Here is a 23038-nt window from a genome sequence, read left to right as displayed (position 1 = left end):
AATATCAAATTAAGTTTCATATGGGTTTTAATCAAGTTATAGTTTACATACTGATCGAATAAATTTTACCAATCAACTCTCAATTAATTTGACATAAATCTAATCTAGACAAGAACTTAAATTAACAAATTAATAGATTGACAGAGCAAATAAGGTCTAATGAGACTATAACCTATATTCTATGACAGGAGAGAATTTCCTCCGGAGGAAATTATTGTTAATTCTATATCATAATCTATATATAACTTTGATATCATTCATTTTTTTAAATATTATCTAGAGTGTACAGGTCAATTTATATATGCCTCAACTAATTTCATGAACTCTAAAATTAACAATTATTTAAGGTTCTAATAACTCTAAAGTTTGTAAAACTCGAATCGATAATCTAGAACCTTATCAATTAAGTTACACTCCTCGGCATTTGATTACATTCATATTTTTTATACAAAAATCATGTGAAAAATAATATCATTTTTCAGACCATGCATTTCGATCAGGCTAAAAATTACATATGCCTTAACTAATTTCATGAACTCTGAAGTTAACAATTATTTAAGGTTTCAATAACTCTAAAGTTTATAAAACTCGAATCGGTGATCTTTAAGGAGTAAATCTAGAACCTCAGCAGTTAAGTTACACTCCTCAGCATTTGATCACATTTATATTTTTTATACAAAAATCATGTAAAAAATAATATCATTTTTCGGACCATGCATTTCGATCAGGCTAAAAATTGATGCATGAACTACTAGCAACCTGGATAGAGAAATTAAAGTCAATTTGTTTAGTTTAAATATAATAAAAATGCATAGATATAAAACTAAGTTTTCATAATTATTCTAAAAAACATAATATCCCTTAGTTGTTGAAGCATTTAAAATCAAATTAAGTTAAAGATTGATTGTTATAAAAAATTAATCACTAGTCCTTAAAACTTTACTGTTAGTTTTTTAATATAAACAAAATAATTGTAATCAGTTTCCAGAATTATAATAACATTATATTATTGAAACACACTCTTAAATAAAATCCACAAATTCAATGAAATATGACTCAAAATTTTTATGCAATATAACAAAACATTTGCTTTATAGTAGAAGGAAAAACAAAGAAAAACTAGAGCTTAGACCTAAAAAACATAATCTGAAAATTGAGTTTAAGAAGAGTTTAAAAATATGTCTAAAACATTTTTCTTTCGCTTTTCTTTTATAGTGAATTTTAAAACTAATATTATTTTGATATTAGAATTAATTTCAGTCATTGATCAACCTTAATTACATGCCACAAAACATGACTGCTAATAAGTTAATTTTTAATTCCTCAACGTGGGATGAATGGTTCATAAGTTTATAAAACATGTCCACTTAAAAAAATTCAAATTAATTTTTTTAATAATAATTTATTTTAATCAAATAAATATTTCATTTTAAAGTATTTTTGTTAGATAATAATTTCTAACAAGGTTTCAATCTAAAAATGATTGGATGTCATTTTTAAACCAATTTGGATGTCATTTTTAAACCAATTAACTAGAGTTGAGCAAAAAAATCGAAAAACCGATTAAAGGATGTAATTTTTAAACCAATTAACCATAACTTTAAAAATAATTTTGAAAAAACTTTAAATTCAATGAGGAATGATTCGCCGGCTCATATGATCGAGAACACCATAAAGTGCAGCACGGATTAATGTGAACACACATCCAGATGGCATGGAGTTGTTCCGGTAGAGGATTAAGAATACAAACACCATCTACAAATAAAATAGGTATATGCCATCCTAACTCTAGTGCATGGACCTTTCAAAGTTCCAAGACTCATGATATTCTGAAATTCAACAATATCATAGTAACAAGAAATTAACGTTAATAAACAAATAGATAGAGACATCCATGCCACTATCATACAGAACAAGAAATTAATGGAAAATTATATTTTTTAAAAAAATTAATTTTATTAAAAATTAATATTTTATATGTTTTAGATTATTTTAATACACTAATTTTAAAAATAATTTTTTAAAAATAATAAAAATATTATTTTTATAAAAAAATACTTAATCACAACTATAATTTTTGCCACTGTTGCACTGACTTTGTCAACGTCACTGTCTATGTCATGATCCTGCATTGGACGTCGGGGATGCTCCCCGGAATATAACTTGTCTGTCCGATTTTCACTATAGAAATAAAGAAGGTTCCTTTTTGGAGCCGCATATGCTGTCTGTGAACTATACACTACACGAAAGAAGAGACAATGAGCATAACTAGTTAAATGTATCAATAAAGAAGTGAGGAACCTCCTTCTGCCTTGGACAGGGACGGGGGAACACAGCTGTGAAAGCAAATTTCTAGAGTGGCGTGGTCACATTTCGAGTTCGACATTACCGGAAACATTGTAGTTTTTCTTATAAAAATAGAGTGAATTGTTATAATATATTTTTATATTATTAAATACATGTTTTATTTTTTATTATAAGTTTTTTAAATTATGTTTTATGATTTTATTTTTTAATATTAGATAGTAAAAAAAATTTATTATAAGGTTAGTATAATTTGTGAGTTTATTAATGAAACTCAAGTTGTCCTAGTTGTCTCAATTTATGAGTTTGGTAAGTTTTTTTATATTGAACTTAATTTTTTTGTAATTTATTTTTATATAGTTAAGAAATAATTTTAGAAAAAATTTATGTTATTAAATTTTATAAAATAATAAAAATTAAGGAATGTAGGGAATAATTGATCCAACACCCATTATATTGTGGATTACAATAGTGATCTATAATATTTTATTTTTTTTTATTTATTTTATGATTTTTTTATATTTTTTTGTTAATTTTATTTTTTTAATATTGAAATAGTTAAGAATTTATCTTTATAATTTATTTTTTTATTTTACCTTTCTATAAAGTTACGATAGTTTGCAGATTTATCAAGGTAACCCAAGTTGATCTAATTTACAAGTTTGATGAGATATTTTTATAATTAAATTTGATTTTTTATTATATAATTAAAAAAAATAATTTTAAAAAATAATTATATTATTAAAATTTATAAAGCTTAATAAAAAATTAAAGTTGATAAACATATATATATATATAGACATTCATGCCAGTATCTCTCACAGCACACGCGGCTACAAAAAGGAGCCTTCTTAGTTTCTAGAATGAAAGTCGGACAGACAGATTATATATCGAGGAGCATCCCCGCTGTCCAATGCAGGATCATTACGTAGACAGTGACGTTGACAAAGTCAAAGAAGCGAGCAACTTCTTTCGGCCCTGGACAAGAACGGGGGAACACAGCTGTAAAAGCAATTGCCAGAGTTGCGTGTTCACATTTGAAGTTCGACATTACCTAGGATTGGGGATTGTTACGGTATCGTTATTTTATTTTATTTTATTTTGTTAAATATATATTTTTTTATTATGATTTTTAAAATATTTTTGTTGATTTTATTTTTTTAATTTTAAAATAATTAAAATTAAAATTTTATAATTTTTTATTTTATTTTTCTACAAGATTCACGTAATTTATGGATTTCTTAAAATAACGTAGATTGTTCCAATTTATAGATTTAGTGAATTTTTTTAATTAAACTTGGTTTTTTATAGTTTATTTTTTTTTATATAGTTAAAAAAATAATTTTAAAAAACAATCATGCTATCAAACTTTATAAAATAATAAAAAAAAAATCATGCTATCAAACTTTATAAAATAATAAAAATTAAAGGATATGAGAAAACCACTATTTACCCAACATCCATTGCATTGTGAATTACAATTGTAATTCATAGTGTTTTACTTTTTTTATATATTTTTTTTATTTTTTTTTTAAATTTGATTTTATTGATTTTATTTTTTAATATTGAGATAATTAAGAATTTAACTTAATAATTTATTTTTTTATTTTATCTTTCTATAAGGTTACCATGGTATGCGTGTTTACCAAAGTAACCCAAGTTATTCTGGTTTACAAGTTTGGTGGGGTATTTTTTTTAATTTAATTTTTTTATCATCTATTTTTTTTATCATATAGTTAAGAAAATAGTTTCAGAGAACAATTATATTATTAAACTTTATAAAGTTCATGGATTTATTTAAAGGTTTGACTGGTTAATTTAATTCATAGGTCTGACAAGTTTAATTTTTTTAATTAATTATTTTATTTCATTCTTAGATAATAGGTTAGTTGGCAATTCAATTTCATATTTGGTTTTGTTTTTCATTTTATGTGGTTATTGCGATCTAAAAATAATATTTCGGTATTAGGTTGATGTTTGATAAAAAAAAATTATAATCCTTATGGAGTCCATTATCCAATTTATAGATTTATCATACTAGTCTGGCTTACCCGATTCACTGGTTTGATGAATTTACTCATCGATAGAATATGCTTTTCTTTTATTTATTTTTATGGTCTTTTTATTTTTTTAAATTTATTTTTCTTACTTTTATCTTTTAATATTGAATTGGTTGGAAAATAAACTGCATTATGAATTTTCATTTGCTTTCTGTAAGAATAATTATCTCAAATCAGTATTTATTTTTATGTTGGTGTTCAATTTTGTTAGAATCTATTTCTATCATATAATTAAATATAAAAAATATAAAAAAAATTATTAAACTTAATAGAGTATATGACCTGGATCGCGGAGGGACCAAGATCGATTCAATCTGTTATTGTCTTAATATTTAAAAAAAATGTCATCTTGAAGTTTTTTAAAAAGCCAAGTCATGTTTTTATTTATCATTAAAGTTGTATTTAGACCTATGAAATCGATCGATTTAAATTGAGCTAGCTCCCACACGGTTTAATTGAAAACTTGAGTTAAGTGAAAAGCTGATTTGGGAGGTTTCAAAATTAACATACTTGATCAAATTTAATAATATAGTAAAAAAGTATTCATATTCTTAATATTTTTTTTATATTTTAAAAAAATTATTCTAATACTTGGTGGATTATAGATGAATATACTAGTTCATAGCTATAAGTTGTAAACAATTCCATATTTAAGTCATATTAATTTTGCCCAAATTTTTCTCTTACATAAGCAATGATGCTTTTTTTTATCATTTTTTTTAATAAAAAAATAGAGGAAAAGAAAAGAAACTCTATTCCCTAAAAATTAAAGAAAAATAAAGAAAAATAAGATGGAACTAGACAATTAACTGCACTTGCACAGATTGTTTATATGTCTAATTATCTGCTTGAATGTTTATAATATTAGAAAAACATTTATTATTAAATAGATAATATGCAGTTAGAGTACCAAAATCCAAGATATTTTAAAATAAGATTAAAATGTTGGTAATTGGTTAATATCTTAATTCAAACAATTTAATTTGTTTTTTAAGTTAAGTTATCTGATGACTTGATATGAAAAAATTAGATAGTTGGTAATAACAAATGGTGTCTAGTAAGCCAATGTGACTGATAACTGTGGTTGTAGCAAGTAATGTATGGTAAGTCAAAGTAACTGGTAACTGATATCTATAAAATGTTATTTTTTATGGACGTGAGGACTCCGATAATAAAATCAATAACATTTAAAAAAAATACAAAGATATTTTATAGGATTCAACCTGAGAATATGTATGTTGAAAATTTTAAGAATAAAAAGATTGTGAACCTTGAATTTGAAGTATTCATGGTATATTTATATCTCATGAGTCTTATTTTTTTATGAAGATATGGAGTTAAAATATGATTTCACCCCTTGTGATATTTTAAGTTTTATTATACTTCAAATAATACGTATAGGATCAATAAAAAATATTGAAGGACATGTGTGGGGTTCTCAAAAAAATCTTTGGTGAATGTTGGGTTCAGGTAAGGTATTGATGTGGAAGCCAAGCTAATGTCATGATGCTCGTCGTCAAATTTGTGACGGTTCAGTGATGATGGGGTTTTTTTCTCTCCTTTTTTTTCTCTCTTTTTGGCCTTGGTATTCATATTGATCCTTTAAAAATTCAATTGCATCCTTCAATTTTTATTTATATTAAGTTTAGTTTTTATTCTTTTGATTTCTATTTGTTTTGATTTTAATGCTTTTTAAAAAAAATAATTTCATCCATCAACATTTTATTTCATTTTACTTTTATATTAAACTTAGTCTTTATTATTTTGATTCCTATTTGTTTTATCTTTAACTTGATTTTTTTTAATTTTATCCTTTAATATTTTATTTCATTTTTCTTTCTTTCCATTTTCGATCCTTGTTTTTTTATTGCTCTTTTTTATCCTTTTATTCATTTTTTTTTAATTTTATCCCTAATTACTGTCGTTTAGCTTCTTCTTTTTTACAAGATTTAGTCTTTATTGTTTTGATTTTTATTTTTATATGATTGAAAATTATGTTTTGTTATTCTTTCTTGTCTATCATCTATAGGGTAATTCCAGTCTCATAACCCATTCCATCAATTTTCAAGATTAACCCGATTTAAGTTTGATATCTTTAAGTCCTTTTAAAAAACAATTAATCATTTTTATTATTCAATATTGAGTTATTGAGCTTTAAACATCGTTATTTGTTCTCCCTTTTTTTGTGAAGGTTATTTTTATCTCATATCTTAAGTTGCGGGTTAGTTGAGTTAACACATATTGACTTCGGGTTTTTTCATCCATTTTTTATTGATTTAACTTTGTTTATTTTTCATGTTCGTTTTTAAAAAGATAATTTTTTTATCCTAATTTCATATCATGTTTGGTAGGTTGGTAAAGTTAAATTACATTGGCTCTTTTTTTTTCTTTGACATATCTTTTTTTTAAATTGATATTTATTTTATTTTCATCTTTTAACATTTATTTATTGGACCTAAGCTTTATTTTTATTTTTTATTTTTTTTGCAATGTTATACTAATCTTATATCTTGGATTACATATTGGTCAAGTTAATCTAAATTAATTTTATCATCATTTAATGTGTTATACTAATCTAAATTAATTTTATCATCATTTAAGCATTTTTACTTATTTTAGAAAAAATTAAACTCAACCCATGCTATAACGCAAATCGCCACTCTAGTTTATATTATCAGAAGATGATCATTTAAGCATTTTGATCTAATAATTAGATTAAAAATTATATTTGATTTATCAAATTATATATTAAATTCTTTTTAAACTCATCAAAACCTTAATTAATGAAATAATTCAATAAACATTTCTATACCAATAATATAAACAAAACTTCCCCGCTTCAGAATATAAATATGTTTTTGTATATGTTTACCTTTCACGGTTCTGATTGATAATATAACTAAGGACACTTTGAGGGTTTTTGTTTTACATGATTTATGTGGTTTTTTTGTTAATATATATTTTACAAAAAAACTAGAATCAACATACTACCTTTACAATTGTTTTAATGAATTTTATAAAATATGAATTCTTGGTCCTTTGGTTTCAAATCTCACAAGCACGTTAAACTCAAGTTTAATAGCTCTATAACATCCCATATTAATTTATAGTTTAGTAATAAAGGCAGAACCGAGATGAATTACTTCAGCAATCTCCATGCATGCCAAGAATAAGCTCCATGCATGCCAAGAATAAGATAAATATTTTGAATGATTTATTTGTTTATCAAATTCCACCACCAACCGATAAAGGAGTTTTTAGGGTTCTGGCGGCATTCTTTTAACTTAAGGGAAGATGAAAGTTTTGATACCAGTTTGGACCTTTCAATGAACTAAATAAGATAAATATCTTTAATCTTAACGTGATTTTCAGACAGGACACATCATTCTTGATCATAGCTTATGTGATAATCTCATTTCAATTTGATTTGAGCCGGTACATATAATATATGTCGCTTTCAAGCCAGAAAAGAATATGAACCTTGTGATGGTCTTTCACGAACAAGAACATGGTATAATTCTTCTGTGATAGAGATATTAAGCTGATCTTCTTATCTCTTTTGTCTAGGATAATGAAAGGGCTACAATTTTGTTTGATCCGAGGATAAATACCATACCGCCACCTTAAAAGTATGCAAATTGCGAAGGGAGATTTGACACTATTATGAGCAACAAGCCATGAATATTGGCAATGGACACACACTCCAATAGCTCAAATTCAAAAGGGATACAAAATATAGAAGACATGCACAGATTATATTCTTTGATCATAACAAGGAAAGATAAGAAAATTGACCTCATCCATTCCCATTGTTAGATATAGTAGAAGGGGATTCACTTTGGTACGTGGGAATATGTCCTGGTTTTTTAAATGGATCAAGGAATAATCAAGTTTGATTTGAGACAACGACCACAACTTTTTCTGCGACCCAAGGCTAGTATCTGTTTCTTTTCTTAAAAAGTATTGTTCATGTACCATGATTTATTATAGATTTTAACAGTGAAATTATACTTTTTTCCTTCATTAAAAAATCAAATGAACTGACCTTAAGAGATGAATGAATCTTTTCACGTAAATAAAAATATCAAATTGAAATAATTTTCAACTAATGTTTTTAAATAAAAATATCAAGAACTTGTTTTAACAATTTCTTGTCAAATGATTCATTTTATCAACATTCATGCCAACTATATGTGTAACTGTTGTATTATCAATTTGATATTACGAAATTAGATTTTTCTTCATTTTATATGGTTATTTCAATAAAATATTATTAAAGTTGATGATTTTTTTAGTTTATTGTATATCATTAAAAATAAAAAGAAATAATGTGATATAGATAATTTATTCAATCTTGAGATATGAAAAAAAGAAATAATAGTTTATTGTATACCATTTTAAGAAACAATGCCACTTAAAAAGAGTTTTCATGTCCCTTTTGAAGAAGAAACGAATGTTTTTATTTTTCATTTTCCAATGATTTTCAAGTGACTCTTATTTATAGAGTTTGCTGTTACATTATTTGTAGATAAGAACCATTCAACAACAGAAATATGCATAATCTATGAAATGAGTTGCTGATGACAGATGATCTAACATCAACCTCAAGCTGTCGAGTGGCTAGGTACTGTCATTAGCTTGTGTGTTCGACATTTATGTTGAGAAATGGAAAACTCATCAGCATGTGTGCTGTTTATTTGATGAGATACGATGAAGGGCAACCTTTTCGGCAAGAACTTGATCTCGTATAAAATGATAATACACCTTGATGTGTTTTGTACGAGCATGGAAGACTGGATTCGAAGCCAAGGAAATAGAGATTGAGGAGTAGCCATTGGAACTTTCATATTTGTGAGGAGTAACCTTCAGTTGCTACTTGGGCAAGTGCAAGGTACTCTGCCTATATGGAGCTATGAGCAACTATATCTTCTGTTTTTTTACACTTCAAATAACTGGAATAGAACCCATAAAAACACAATAACCACTTACAGGACTTTGATCAAGAGGATCAGTACCTGCCCAGTATGGATCACTGTAGGCATTGATGGTGAGTGGCCTGGGAGAAAATGCTAAACCGAGAGACATTATGCCTTTGATAAAATACGTACGTTTGACATCCTGGAAGTGATAGGTACATGGGGCATGCATAAATTGACAAGCTCTGTTGATAAAGAAGGCATGGTCTGGACGTGTAACACTCAAGCACTAGAGTCCACCCATAATGTTGCGACAGAGAGTTGGATTTGCAAAGGTGGATCATCTTGGATAGTCCTTCTGTTTGGTTTGGTAGAGCTAGCAAGGTCGTGGAGTTGGATTGCAATCTTACATTTTTGCCCATACCAATAAATCATGAGCATATTTATACTGATGAAGAATGAGACTATCTCCATCTTTTTGCACCTGGATACGTACCCAAAATATAATTCAAAGAGCCAAGATCTTTAATGCAGAAGTTTTATACAATAGTAGTGATAAGAGAAAAGGCATATCGGGAGTTAGTTCCAGTAATAATGATATCATCTACGTAAACCAAAATATAGAAGAATCTCTGTTGTGCTCATTTTGAATTGAAGATGATGGAGAAACTGTGAAAAACAAGAGTACCATGGCCTTGATATGCTTGTTTGAGCCCATAAAGATATGTGAAGCTTGTAAACATAGTGAGATTTCGATGGAACATCATAGCCTGGTTGTTGAAACATGGGCACGGACAAAATCATTTGAGATATTTAATTTGGATTTATTAGATTATTATTATTTATTAAATTTATTCATTCATTAAGAATATATTGTATTAGACCTAAAATTCTTTCTAATATAAATAATTTGGTTTTTTTTGTGTGATTAAGTGATTCTTATATTAAAATCTTGATTGAACTTATAAATTTTTTAAAAAATTAATCAACTTTATTATGATTTTATACTATTGATCTACGTCTCTTTATATGTGAAGAGTGAGAGTAATTTTATATTAAAATCTTGATTGAATTTATAAATTTTTTAAAAAATTAATCGATTTTATTATGATTTTATATTATTGGTCTATGTCTCTTTATATGTGAAGAGTGAGAGTAATCATCGCAATAACTTTGGTTCGCAGGTTATTTAGTTAAGTTGCAAATTATTCAAATTTGATTTTATCATGTTTTATAAAGATCAAAAATTAAAATTGTAAAAACTAAATGGACTATAAAGAAAGAAAAAAAAAGTATGTGGACTAAAAACTATTTCACATGAATTTAAGATACTCATGCAATTTCTCTTTCTTTTACATATTAGTCCTCTTTTGTTGAATTTCTTCCTTCTCTAAAAAATTAAAAAAAAAAACATCTTTAAATTAAAAAAAAAAGAGTACAATTGAAAATAAAAAATTCAAAGATAAAAATAAAAAATATTTATAAGTACTGTAAATTTTTAAAGTAAAAGAACTAAGCATTTTATTATATTTTGTAATTGTAATGTGATATTGAGATTTTTGTGAATACACGAAATTGTGCAAATCAAATATTTCGAATAATATTTGTTTTTAGGTTCAACAATAATATTTATTTTCTAGAGCAAAAATTATCGTCTTTACTTTTTATTATTTTACTTTTGTTATCTTGCTAACAAGTGGAAGATACGCTTTGTTTGGTAGTAAGAAATTTGTTAGAAGATACGCTTTCTTTTGCAGTTAAATCACCATTTACGCTTTGTTTGGTAGTAAGAAATTTGTTTCTTAGGAAACACTTTTCTCACTTTCCAATTGTTTGATAACTCCTGGAAAAGAAGTCAATGAAAAGAGGTTTTCAGTCAAAGAAAAATATAAGGTTTAAGAGAGAAATGTGTTCTTCTAAGCCCAATTTTAGGTCCAAATAGAGGTTTGTAAAATTAAAAAAAAAAAAATTATTTTAGTTTATTTTAGTTTTTATATAGTGATGTTAAAAATAAATTTTAGAAAATAAAAAATGCTATTGTAATATATTTTTAACTAATAATTATTTAAAAAATAATTACTATCATATTCTCAAACACTCATTTAAACTTCAAGAAAAAATTTATTTTACAATTTATGATGTTATTGTTGTTATTTTTATTATTATTTATATTTACATATTGCTCTTTTAAACTATTTTGAAGTTTCTTGTTCAGTAAAAAAATAAAATAAAATTATTCCATACTATTTCTCACTCTCATTTTTATTTTTTACTTCTCATCATAATTAACTTGCAATATGAATTATAAAAAAAATTAACTACGAATATTTCATTTCAATTATGAATATTACATTTATATTTTAATTTCATTTGAGGTATGGAAAACACTTTTCATTTTTCATGTCACATGTTAATTTTTATAATTAATGTACATGAAATCCAGGTCTCAAAAAATATTTCTCAACTCAGTTTTATTGTACAACCAACTATAATAAAGTAATTCATTTTTTTTCAAAGTTTATTTTCTAATGAATAAATGAGTCCTATGAATAAAGTTAATAACTTAAAAATTTTATTATATTACAAAATTTAATAACTCAAAAATATTATTTTCTAACTTATTTACATTACACAACCAAACATCAAAATATAATTTTCATCTCATTTTCACTTATAATTAAACATCTTAAAATAATTCATTTAAAAAAAATTCTTGAAATTTGGAATTCATTTTTCAGCAAACAAGCAAAAAAAACCTTTAATTTTGGTGGGACAATATAAATCAATAAGCTCTCCATAATTAGCCAGCCTTCGTTTTCTTTTCTCATGGATTTCTTTTTTCTAAAACAAAATAAAATCTCAACTAACTCTAGAAACCGACAGATCATTTAAAAAAAAAATTGTCCCAATTCTAAAACAAAATAAAATCTCAACTAACTCTAGAAACCGACAGATCATTTAAAAAAAAAAACTGTAGTTGAAATGAAAACGGGCCTCATTACCTGAAAATATACGTAACTGATCCTGCTCCTGTGTTCTCTTTTTTATCCTTTGTTCTTGGTGTTGCTTTAGAAATCTCTGGGCGTTACTCTCTACCATTGCCTTAATTAATGGTTCATATGTTATGGAATATTTAACATAAACCTTCTTTTTTCTAGTTTACATCTTCGTACCAAAGAGGGAATGATGATGCAACGAAGTACAGTATGGAAGACAGAAATTAACAGAAAAAAAGCTTCATAAAATGCATGTTCTAGAAAACATTTAAATCCCAAGAAAATTAAGCAACAAGAAGAGTGGGGGAGAGAAGGTGTGATTTTGAGACGAGAGGGTGAATAGAGATCTAGAGAGCTTCACCAGACTAGCTATCTATTACTATATATATATATATATATAGTAATGTATGTATGTATCTAGCTAGTTCTCTTCCGCAGTCAATACGAGGGAGAGCAGGCAATGCAAGCAAGCAAGAGAATAGCTGAGGAAGCACCATCTTCTTGAAGACTGGAGCTGCTTCTTTTGAACTTGCTTGTTTTTCCTTTGTTGCATTGAATCTGCTTCTGCATATGCTGTTGGTGCTGATTGTATTGTTGATAGTTGTAATTCTCCCTCCCCATGTTCTGTTGTTCTTGTGGTTGCTGCTGCCTCTTCTTCATGACTCGACTTCTTTGTTTACGATCTTCTTCTTCTCGGAACTTGATAGAGGAAACTCAGTCGTCGCTACGACTAACAGGCTGTGGAAGAGATTGAGAGAGAAGCTTGTGCAGGGGGAACAGGCACGCATGCCCTCGTTTTATAGCCCCTAGCTATACCAATATGCCCTTGATTTCCATCCATAATCACCTTATAGGACTAATTGTGGGATCTTAGGAGCTGGGATCTCCAGGTCCTACGCCGAACCCCACATGTTTAGAAAGAAAGAAATTTTACACTCCCTTAGCATGTGTTTTGTATATGCGGAGAGATGAATTGCATAGTGGGGTTATGGCCTTTCGTGTTTTCTTTTTTCTTTTTTCTTTTTTTTGGCCACAAATGCTATCTAGCTAGAATGCATGATATACCTGCATGTACTTTTCCTACTCCCTTTATAGTAAATCCAATGTTACAAAGGACGGTCCAACATCTAAATTAATGTTCTTCCACTGTATCTAAGTCAACACCTTTAGTCCTATTATAGTTATCGATTAAAAATAATCAATTACTTGAAGAAAAATTAAATAGCAAGTCTTGCTTTGAATTACATGAAATCTCCCATTTAATAAAAATGGCAAGGATGAAGATACTTAGTAATTAGCTAGTGATTCAGGTAGAAATGAAACAAGTAAAATGTCATAAAATTGATGGATGATAAACTTAAATTTAATAAATTTAAAAAAATTTGAAGATTTAAAAATTTTAATATCTGAAGACATTCCTAAACCCAATATCATAGGCACGGTTAAGGGAAGAGCTTGGCTCTCTTAAGTATGATCAAGAAAAAAGCTCATTTAACTATCTAGGTGGTGGCTAAGTGGTAAAGACTTGGGATCAGGGGTTTGCTTCCTCTGTGGTCTCAGGTTCGAGTTCTTGGTTGCTCATATGATGGCCACTGGAGGCTTACATGGTCGTTAACTTCAGGGCCCGTGGGATTAGTCGTGGTGCGCGCAAGCTGGCCCGGACACCCACATTAATCTAAAAACAAAAAAAACTCATTTCTCTTGAACTTAACTATATTTTGTATCCTCCTCTCCTTCCACATTTAGGTATATAAATAATCTTTCAACGATGTATTATTTTTTTTATTGTATTAATGTAATTTAACCCCTTCTTTCCATTAAAGAACAAGACTTGAGGGTTATATATACTTCATAAACCCTTTAAGCTCCAAGTTTATAATCTTTTTATTCGTAATATTTTTATCATACATATTTTAAAAGTTTATCTCTATAAAATATCATTATACTCTCTTTTTAAAAAATACTTACTTAAATATCTGACAATCCTTAAATCTATAAATAATAATCTTTTATAGATACTAGCCACTAGGCACTAGGTACAAGCTGCCAACTACCAGCCACTTTTAGCTAAGAAAAATGGATCAAATTATTAGAACCAAGAGATCCAACATATTAATCTTGCTCTTAAACTACTTGGATATTTTGGGATATCATCAATGGTGCTGTTAGTGAAAATGGATCAAAAGGCCATTGGTTTCTTCCTAAAACTTGTTTTTGGTATTCTCGGGTTATTGCATGGCACACAACCAAAACCCACCTAGACAAGAATGCATGACAAGTCTAATCGTTATTGTAGACACTCCTACCCAACTGGATCTTCAACAACTCACTAGTAAGATGCAACTCTTTACTCGGTCATGTTGATAGCCCGAGGGCAAAATCAGACGTACCACTTCAACGAGCCTTGACACCCTCAGCAACACACAACGCTTTAGCGCCACAGCCACCAATCGCATCAGGTGCCTGTGGACGATTACATTATTTAGAGGAGAATAGGTAAATGATATTTTATGAAAGTTCCTCAAGAGGCCACTCATGTCATTACGATACCCATGTACAAAGTTGATACTCTAAACATATTCCTTGTAACTACCGTGGGATGAATACCAATAACCATAATGGTCGTTTCATGTCAAACTCTTTGAGCTCCTAAGAGCCTAGCAGATAAACGACCAAGAGAATGTATGTACATGAGCATACCTAAGAGAATGTTTACATCTCTCATCAGTGTAGGGGTTATTCCTTGTAAAAATAATTATTAAACACTTAACTCTCCAAGGACTACATTTTGATAAAAATAAGTCTTAACAACTATAATGGCCTGATTGATTCGAGGAAGCATGTATAAAATAGACGCAACAACTTAAGATTAGTCATCCAACACAGTGAATCAATGTGCAAGATACTACATCTTCATAAGGATATGTGTGCCTAATATAAAAACTTGAAACTAGACTTTGTTGAAGGATTCACAAGTCTTTATGCTAAGTTGGTGGCGCGCTTTAGTACAAGCATACCTACCAATAAAAGCTATATGAAGTTATTTAGTGTTACCTAAAAAAAATTGAATCTACACGAAGATATTTAAAGAGGTTTAATGAAGAAATGCTTGAGGTAGAAGAGTTGCTTGAGCAAGTAGCTTTAAAGACCTTGATAAAAAGAATAAATGAACATTTCTTTTAAAGAACATTTTATGTCTTACTAAATAGAAACTTGTTTAATTATTTAAGTCAACACCTTTAGTCTTATTATAGTTGTCAATTAAAAAGAATCAATTACTTGAAGAAAAATTAAATAGCAAGTCTTGCTTTGAATTACTTGAAATCTCCCATTTAATAAAAATGACAAGGATGAAGATACTTAGTAATTAGCTAGTGATTCAGGTAGAAATGAAACAAGTAAAATGCCATAAAATTGATGGATAATAAACTTAAATTTAATAAATTTAAAACACTCTAAAGATTTAAAAATTTTAGTCTCTGAAAACATTTATAAACCTAATGTCATGGACACAATCAAGGAAAGAGCTTGACTCTCTTAAGGATAAAGCTCATCTCTCTTGAGCTTAATTACATTTTGTATCCTTCTTTTTTTCCACCTCTAGGTATATAAATAATCTTTCAATGATCTATTATTTTTTTATTGTATTAATGTAATTTAACCCTTTCTTTCTATTAAAGTACAAGACTTAAAAGTTATATATACTTCGTGAACCTTTTAAGCTCCAAGTTTACAATCTCTTTATTTGTAATATTTTTATCATATATATTTTAAAAGTCTATCTCTGTAAAATATCATTATACTCTCTCTTTAAAAAGATACTTACTTAAACATCTAACAATCCTTAAATCTATAAATAATGATCTTTTATGGATACCGGTCACTAAACACTAGGTATAAGCTACCAACCACCAACCACTTTTAGTTATTGTTAGAACCAAGAGATCCAACATATTAATCTTGCTCTTAAACTATTTGGATATTTTGGGATATCATCAATGGTGCTATTAGTGAAAAATGGATCAAAAAGCCATTGATTTCTTCCTAAAACTTGTTTTTGGTATTCTCAGGTTATTGCACAGCACACAACCAAAACCCACCTAGACAAGAATGCATGACAAGTCTAATCGTTATTGTAGACACTCCTACCCAACTGGATCTTCAACAACTCACTAGTAAGATGCAACTCTTTACTCGGTCATGTTGATAGCCCGAGGGCAAAATCAGACGTACCACTTCAACGAGCCTTGACACCCTCAGCAACACACAACGCTTTAGTGCCACAACCACCAGTCACATCAGGTGCCTGTGGACAATTACATTATTCAGAGGAGACTAGGTAAATGATATTTTATGAAAGTTCCTCAAGAGGCCACTCGTGTCATTACAATACCCATGTACAAAGTTGATACTCCAAACATATTTCATGTAGCTACCGTGTGATGGATACCGATAACCATAATGGTCGTTTCATGCCAAACTCTTTGAGCTCCTAAGAGCCTAGCAAATAAATGACCAAAAGAATGTATGTACATGAGCATACCTAAGAGAATGTTTACATCTCTCATCAGTATAGGGGTTATTCCTTGTCAAAATAATTGTTAAACACTTAACTCTCTAGGGACTATATTTATATAAAAATAAATCTTAACAACTATAATGGCCTGATTGATTCGAGGAAACATGTATAAAATAGAGGCAACAGCTTAAGATTGGTCATCCAACACAATGAATCAATGTGCAAGATATTACATCTTCATAGGGCTATGTGTACCTAATATAAGAACTTGAAACCAGACTCTGTTGAAGGATTCACAAATCTTTATGCTAAGTTGGTGACGCGCTTTAGTACAAGTATACTTGCCAATAAAAGCTCTATAAAGCTAAAGCTATTTGGTGTTACCTAAAAAGAATTTGAATCTACATAAACATATTTAAAGAGGTTTAATAAAGAGATATTTGAGGTAGAAAAGTTGTTTGAGCAAGTAACTTTAGAGAACTTGGTAAGAAGGGTACATGAACATTTCTTTTAAAAAATATTTTGTGTCTTACTAAATAAAAACTTGCTTAAGATAAAGCAAGTTATGAAAAATTACATACAAGTGGAAAATGGCAATTTAAACTAAATTAATATAAAGGACCTTCCAAACAAATTTTTAAACTAAATTAATCCATTAGAATAAATGAACCTTTAAAATATAGGCGTTGAGCAGAATAAGATAGTCGTCTAAAAAGGTCAAGTTCTACAAGCGTTTTCATGATTCTTTTCCAAATTATCATAGTACTAATACTTAGTTTAGCTTATATTATTGCCATTGTAAAACAAGCTCGTATTATGATCGTTCCAGCAGGAAGTGTTCGCAATTTGGCGCATTGGATTCTCTTCGAATGCCCAACGATCATCATCTACTACATGATTGGTAAGGCAATGTTTTTTCTTTTCTGGTATGGAATTTAAAGAATTAGTTCACGGATTAGAAGTTGGCTCTTAATTAGAACATGCATTAAAAATATATATGTAAAAGACATATATATCCGAGTAACTAGCTAATCATAGATCACACAGAGACAATGATCTTAGAATTGGATTTGTACGCTAAATTAAAGAGAACAGCATTAATCAAATTATGCATACCCATGAAGATGAAAGCAGTGCTGGTAACTGTGTACGTGAGAGGTCAGAGTGTAGTATTAGCAAACTCTAAGCCCCAAGTCCCCAGCCATTGGAGCTGACCCATATTGCAGTTTGTCGTTACTATTGAGAGGAAGGGGTCTGCATGTGCAAAGCCATGTGATCATGTGTTAATGTTCTTGTCCTCTCTAGGCCCAGAGGTTTCTTTTTCCCTGCTCTTCCGCTCACTCATTGTTGTTCTATAATTACAGTTATAGTACTAAAGTTTAAGTTTCAATCTTACTTGGCGTTTACTCTCGTTGGCTCTTAACTGAGTTACACAACCAATGCTAATTCTTGGTCGCAAACATCTAGGTTCAGACAATATTTGACATGGTGCATGAACTATACTTGTGACTTGTCCACTGGCGAATGTACATGGAATGAAAATGAGATTGGGTAGCAGTCCCACGATTGCATGTCTCGGCATTAATTCAGTCCCTGCAGGCATAGAAAGAAAATGGCGATCTAGCAAAACACTTCTTTTTGTTGATTTGTTTTACTCAAAGCACTGAAATCAATTGATTTGTTAAGGTTGAATGTTCAGTTTTCCATATTGTCGACTGCCCCAAGTTTGGAAGTGTAATAATAGTATTTGAGAGTATAATAATAATTGCTTTTTAACAAAATGATATAAAAATATAAAAAAAATAATTTAAAAAAATCTTAAATTCTTAAAACGCAATTCTAACTGAGTTTAAGTTGTTTTTTCAGTTAAATTAATGGATTGAGGGTGGTTGAAGCAATGAGCCCGTAATTCTAGACACGGCAGCGGCAAAATGGGATGTTGGCCATTCTGAGAACAATTCATTTTCGTTGGTTTGTGCACTGCGGCTCCTCTGGGAACTCCATTGATCTTATCATTTTTCTTGTCATTCAGATTCCATGTGTATATATATATATATACACACTGATATTTATTCGCTAGGTCCCTAATCTAATTTCTTGTAGGACACCCAGATACACTTGGCCACTTGGGCTTGCAATATATGCTGCAAACTGGATTTTTGTCGTCCTCTGTGCATACCATGGACTAACGAGAAAATAAGTGGTATATGCATGTAGTGGTGGTGGTATTTTAAGTGGTGTCTACGCAGTAGCTCGGATTTAATTATTTGATGGATTTATTTTTTAAAAACAATATTCTATTGGTAGAGGATTTTATGCAGTTGTCGGCAACCTTAATTTTTCCTTTTGCTGATTGTGTTTATGGATTGGGCTCGGCATAGATGTTGGGGCAGCCATTTTGAGCTTTTGATGGAGGATGCTCCTCCTCCCGCTAGTTTCCTTGGGCTGTTTTGCTGGTGTATATGATTAGTGAAAGGTTTGACTCATCTCAACGCCGCGCATCCCCGGCCCTTCTCCTGACAATGTTCGGAAATTAAATGGAAAGAATAACGGATTATCTTGATTTTTGCAAGTTAATTGGATGGATTCATGTATTCTTTTTTTTTTGCAGTTTTTTTTAATCCACATCATCAAATTTAAATGGATTTATTTACTCATGTCAATAATTTGAGCTTCTAATTTCGTTTTTTAATACTTACATCTTCTTTTTCTCCCTTTAAGATAAAAAATTAGGGTCGGCCCTGAGCGCCGCCATGCATCTAGTTTGTGTTGTTTTACTTCTTGTTGTAAGTCATTAATTGGTGAAGAAACTATAAAATTGATGTTTCAATAAAGTTATAAGCGGAGAGAAATCTAGAGAATATTTGAAACTACTGTTACTTTTTAAATAATTTTTTATATTAAAATATATATTAATGATTTTTTATTTTTAAAAAAATTATTTTTTATATCAACACATCAAAATAATTTAAAAATACTAAAAATATATTAATTTAAAATAAAAAAAATAAAAAATATTAAATTTTTAAAAAATATTTTTAAAATATAAAAATAAATAATCCGTTTATATTCCAAGCTTCGGATTTTATGTTAGGTAAGACTTTTAGTTTCTCTTTACCTTATTAATATAACCTTCCTTTTACCAATAATAATGCAATTGATATAGGCTTTGGAACTGTTAAAATGGGTTTTAATGAATTCAATATATTACCAAAATTATTAATAGTCAATGTGCATTATGTAATTTGTTGGTAGATTTATCTTACCAAGTAGTTTTAAATTTTTTATAAAGTTGTATTTATTATTGAATTTTATAGACTTTAAGTTATACAGGAATAGTACTAGATTAGATGAACTCTCTCTGCATAAATCAAATCAAATAAAACATATTACTTGGATTTATACTATATTTATTTTTTCATTTCAAAAACACAAAAACAAACGTGGTATAATTAAATTATGATTTATAATTGTCAATGATGATTAATACATCTTGAAGTTGCGTTAAATATGGAATTACATTGACGGGATTGTATGCTTCAAGATCAGTGTTAGGTGATTATTACATGTGACCAAAGTCTTTTTAGAGAATAATTTAACTTTGAAGATAACTTCCTGTACCCAAAAGACAACCTTGAAAAGTTGACACCAAATCCCTAGAACACCTTGTGTTCACACCTAAAATGTTCGAAGACCTCTTAACATTAAATGCCTATACCAGACACATTTTGAAGATCTTGGTGAAATAGATTACATGTGATATACTAGTCAACCAGACATATAATATTTCAAAAACACCCATGCTAGATGTAATTTTTTCTTGAGAACTCTAATATATTAGGTGTTATTAGTATATTCTCATGTGAGTCATGTAATTTGTTGCAGGTTAGAGTATTTAAAAAAAAATTAAAATAAAAGTTAAGAGTATATAAATTTTTTTTACATTATCATTAAATTCAATCAAATTATTTGATCTTTAAACTGTGTAGAAACTGACTTAAAATGAATGAATCAATTTAAGAGGTTTAAAGACAATTTTAATAATTAGAAAACATATAACATAAGTTTTTAAAAAATTTTCAAGTCAATAATTTTTTAAAAACTATCAAAACGATGCTAAATTAAATTTACCTTGGTCAACTTATAACCTAGATCATGGTCTTCAATGGGTTTAATAATTTATTATTATTTTTTTATTTAATTTTATGATAAAATCGATCATTGCAAAATCAAGCAACAACCCTAAAAAAATATTTATTTGATATTGTGATAACCTTATACAAAATTGACAAAAATAAATTATAAATTTCATTTCTCAATCAATCCAATATTAAAGAAAAATAAATTTTTTAAAAAAATCTAGGACCAAAAACTAAAAAAAAAAAAAGATTTGATCAGTAAACCCGTTAAACCTGTGAATTAAGCAACTGGCTTAATATGTCAAACCTATAAACTGGACAATAAGCACCATTGGGATTAATAATTAACCCGTTAAACCTGTGAATTAAGCAACTGACTTAATATGTCAAACCTGCAAACTAGACAATAAGCACCATTGGGATTAATATTTTTTTAAAATTATTATTTATTTAATTACATAATAACAAATATAGATGATTGTAAAATCGGGTGTTAAACTATATAAAGCGAAATAAAATAAATAATGAAACGCAATTTTAAATCAGTCCAATATCAAATAATAAAATAAATAAAAAATAAATTTTAAAAAAGGTAAATTCATCAAACTCTTGAACAGACCCATGGACTTTTTAAAATTTAATAATATGTTTTTTTCAAAAAATATTTTTTTAATTATATAATAAAAAAATAGATTATCACATAAACAAGTTCGATTAGAAAACAAAAAAGATACTATACTAAACCTACGAACCAAGACAACCAAGGTTACTTCAGCAAACTCATAAATTGAGTTATTAACTCTACAAAGTTTAATAATATAGTTTTTTCAAAATTATTTTTTTATTTAACTAAACTTTTTTGTAGAATAGACTATATTGCAATGCTGAAATACTTTTTTGATATCACAATAACTATATAAAAGATAAATTAAAATAAATTATTAATTTTAAATCCTAATAAAATTATAATATAAGGACCAAATTAAAAAAATTAAAAATAACTAAAAATAGGTCAAATGCAACAATAACAAAAATTATAGATTACTATTGTAATCTAAAGTGTTAATAGGTGTGAGGAAACAGTGTTTTACCTAATCCTTTTAGCGTTATGTTAGTAAATTCACTCGTGTTTTATTCACTCGTATTTTACTGTGATTTAAACTTTTTTTTAACTTCAAAATTATTATGAGTATAAATATTTTTTTGACAATATTATTAAATTAAATAATCTTGAAATTTTTTAACCTCACTTTTTATTTAACTTAAATTTTAAATTAAATTATATAAAAATTCATCCAAAAAAAATCATTCAGTAGTAGTTTAACGAGTAAAAATATAGCATATACACTTAATTAATTCGTAGCTATATGGATGGCCTCTGTGTGACTTGGATGAAATTATTCCTTGTCTCTTGTGCACAAGTGAGTGCAGTTGGTGAGAGTTGTACCTAAAATTTGAATTACATTATTCGAACACCAATATTTGAGTTTGGCATAATCTTATCACTTTTGTCAACTAGGATAAATAAGACAAGCATTTTAGATCTTTTCCATGTTGTCACTCTTGCCTCGTAGATGAGATATTTTTTGCACTGTTTGTCTTGAACTGTGTGGTACATGGACTTCCATCATTTAAAATTACTTTGCTTTTATCTATACTAATTCATCGTCAAACACGCATCCAGTAGATGAATTCTTAAAATATAATTTATAAAATATTATAGAGTTTAATAATTACTAAATACGTTTTAATAAAATATTGAAAAAGAAAAATATGAAATAAAGAGAGGAAACTTGAATAAAAAAAGACACCAAAAAAATCATGTGTAGAATGATAGGCGTTTCCGTAAATAAATAAATAAAAAAAGGAGGAATTTATACCTAGTTTGAAGAGATTTCTTTTAACCCAACTTCAATTTTCAAGTTGATTGGACTTAATTTTGCGATACTTATTGAAGAATTAATTACCATAGAAGCATAGAGTCTTGTTGTAGATTATAGAGATTGCTGCCATTAGTTTTTGATTAATCAGATTGGATGTATGTATTGGCTCGCATGAGGTAATAATATTGAGGAACTTAAGATGGAGTGAGATTTTTCTTAAC

Source organism: Populus euphratica, unplaced genomic scaffold, assembly GCF_000495115.2.
Source record: "Populus euphratica unplaced genomic scaffold, PopEup_1.0 scaffold22.1, whole genome shotgun sequence".
Taxonomy (NCBI): domain Eukaryota; kingdom Viridiplantae; phylum Streptophyta; class Magnoliopsida; order Malpighiales; family Salicaceae; genus Populus; species Populus euphratica.
This window is presented reverse-complemented; position numbering follows the sequence as displayed.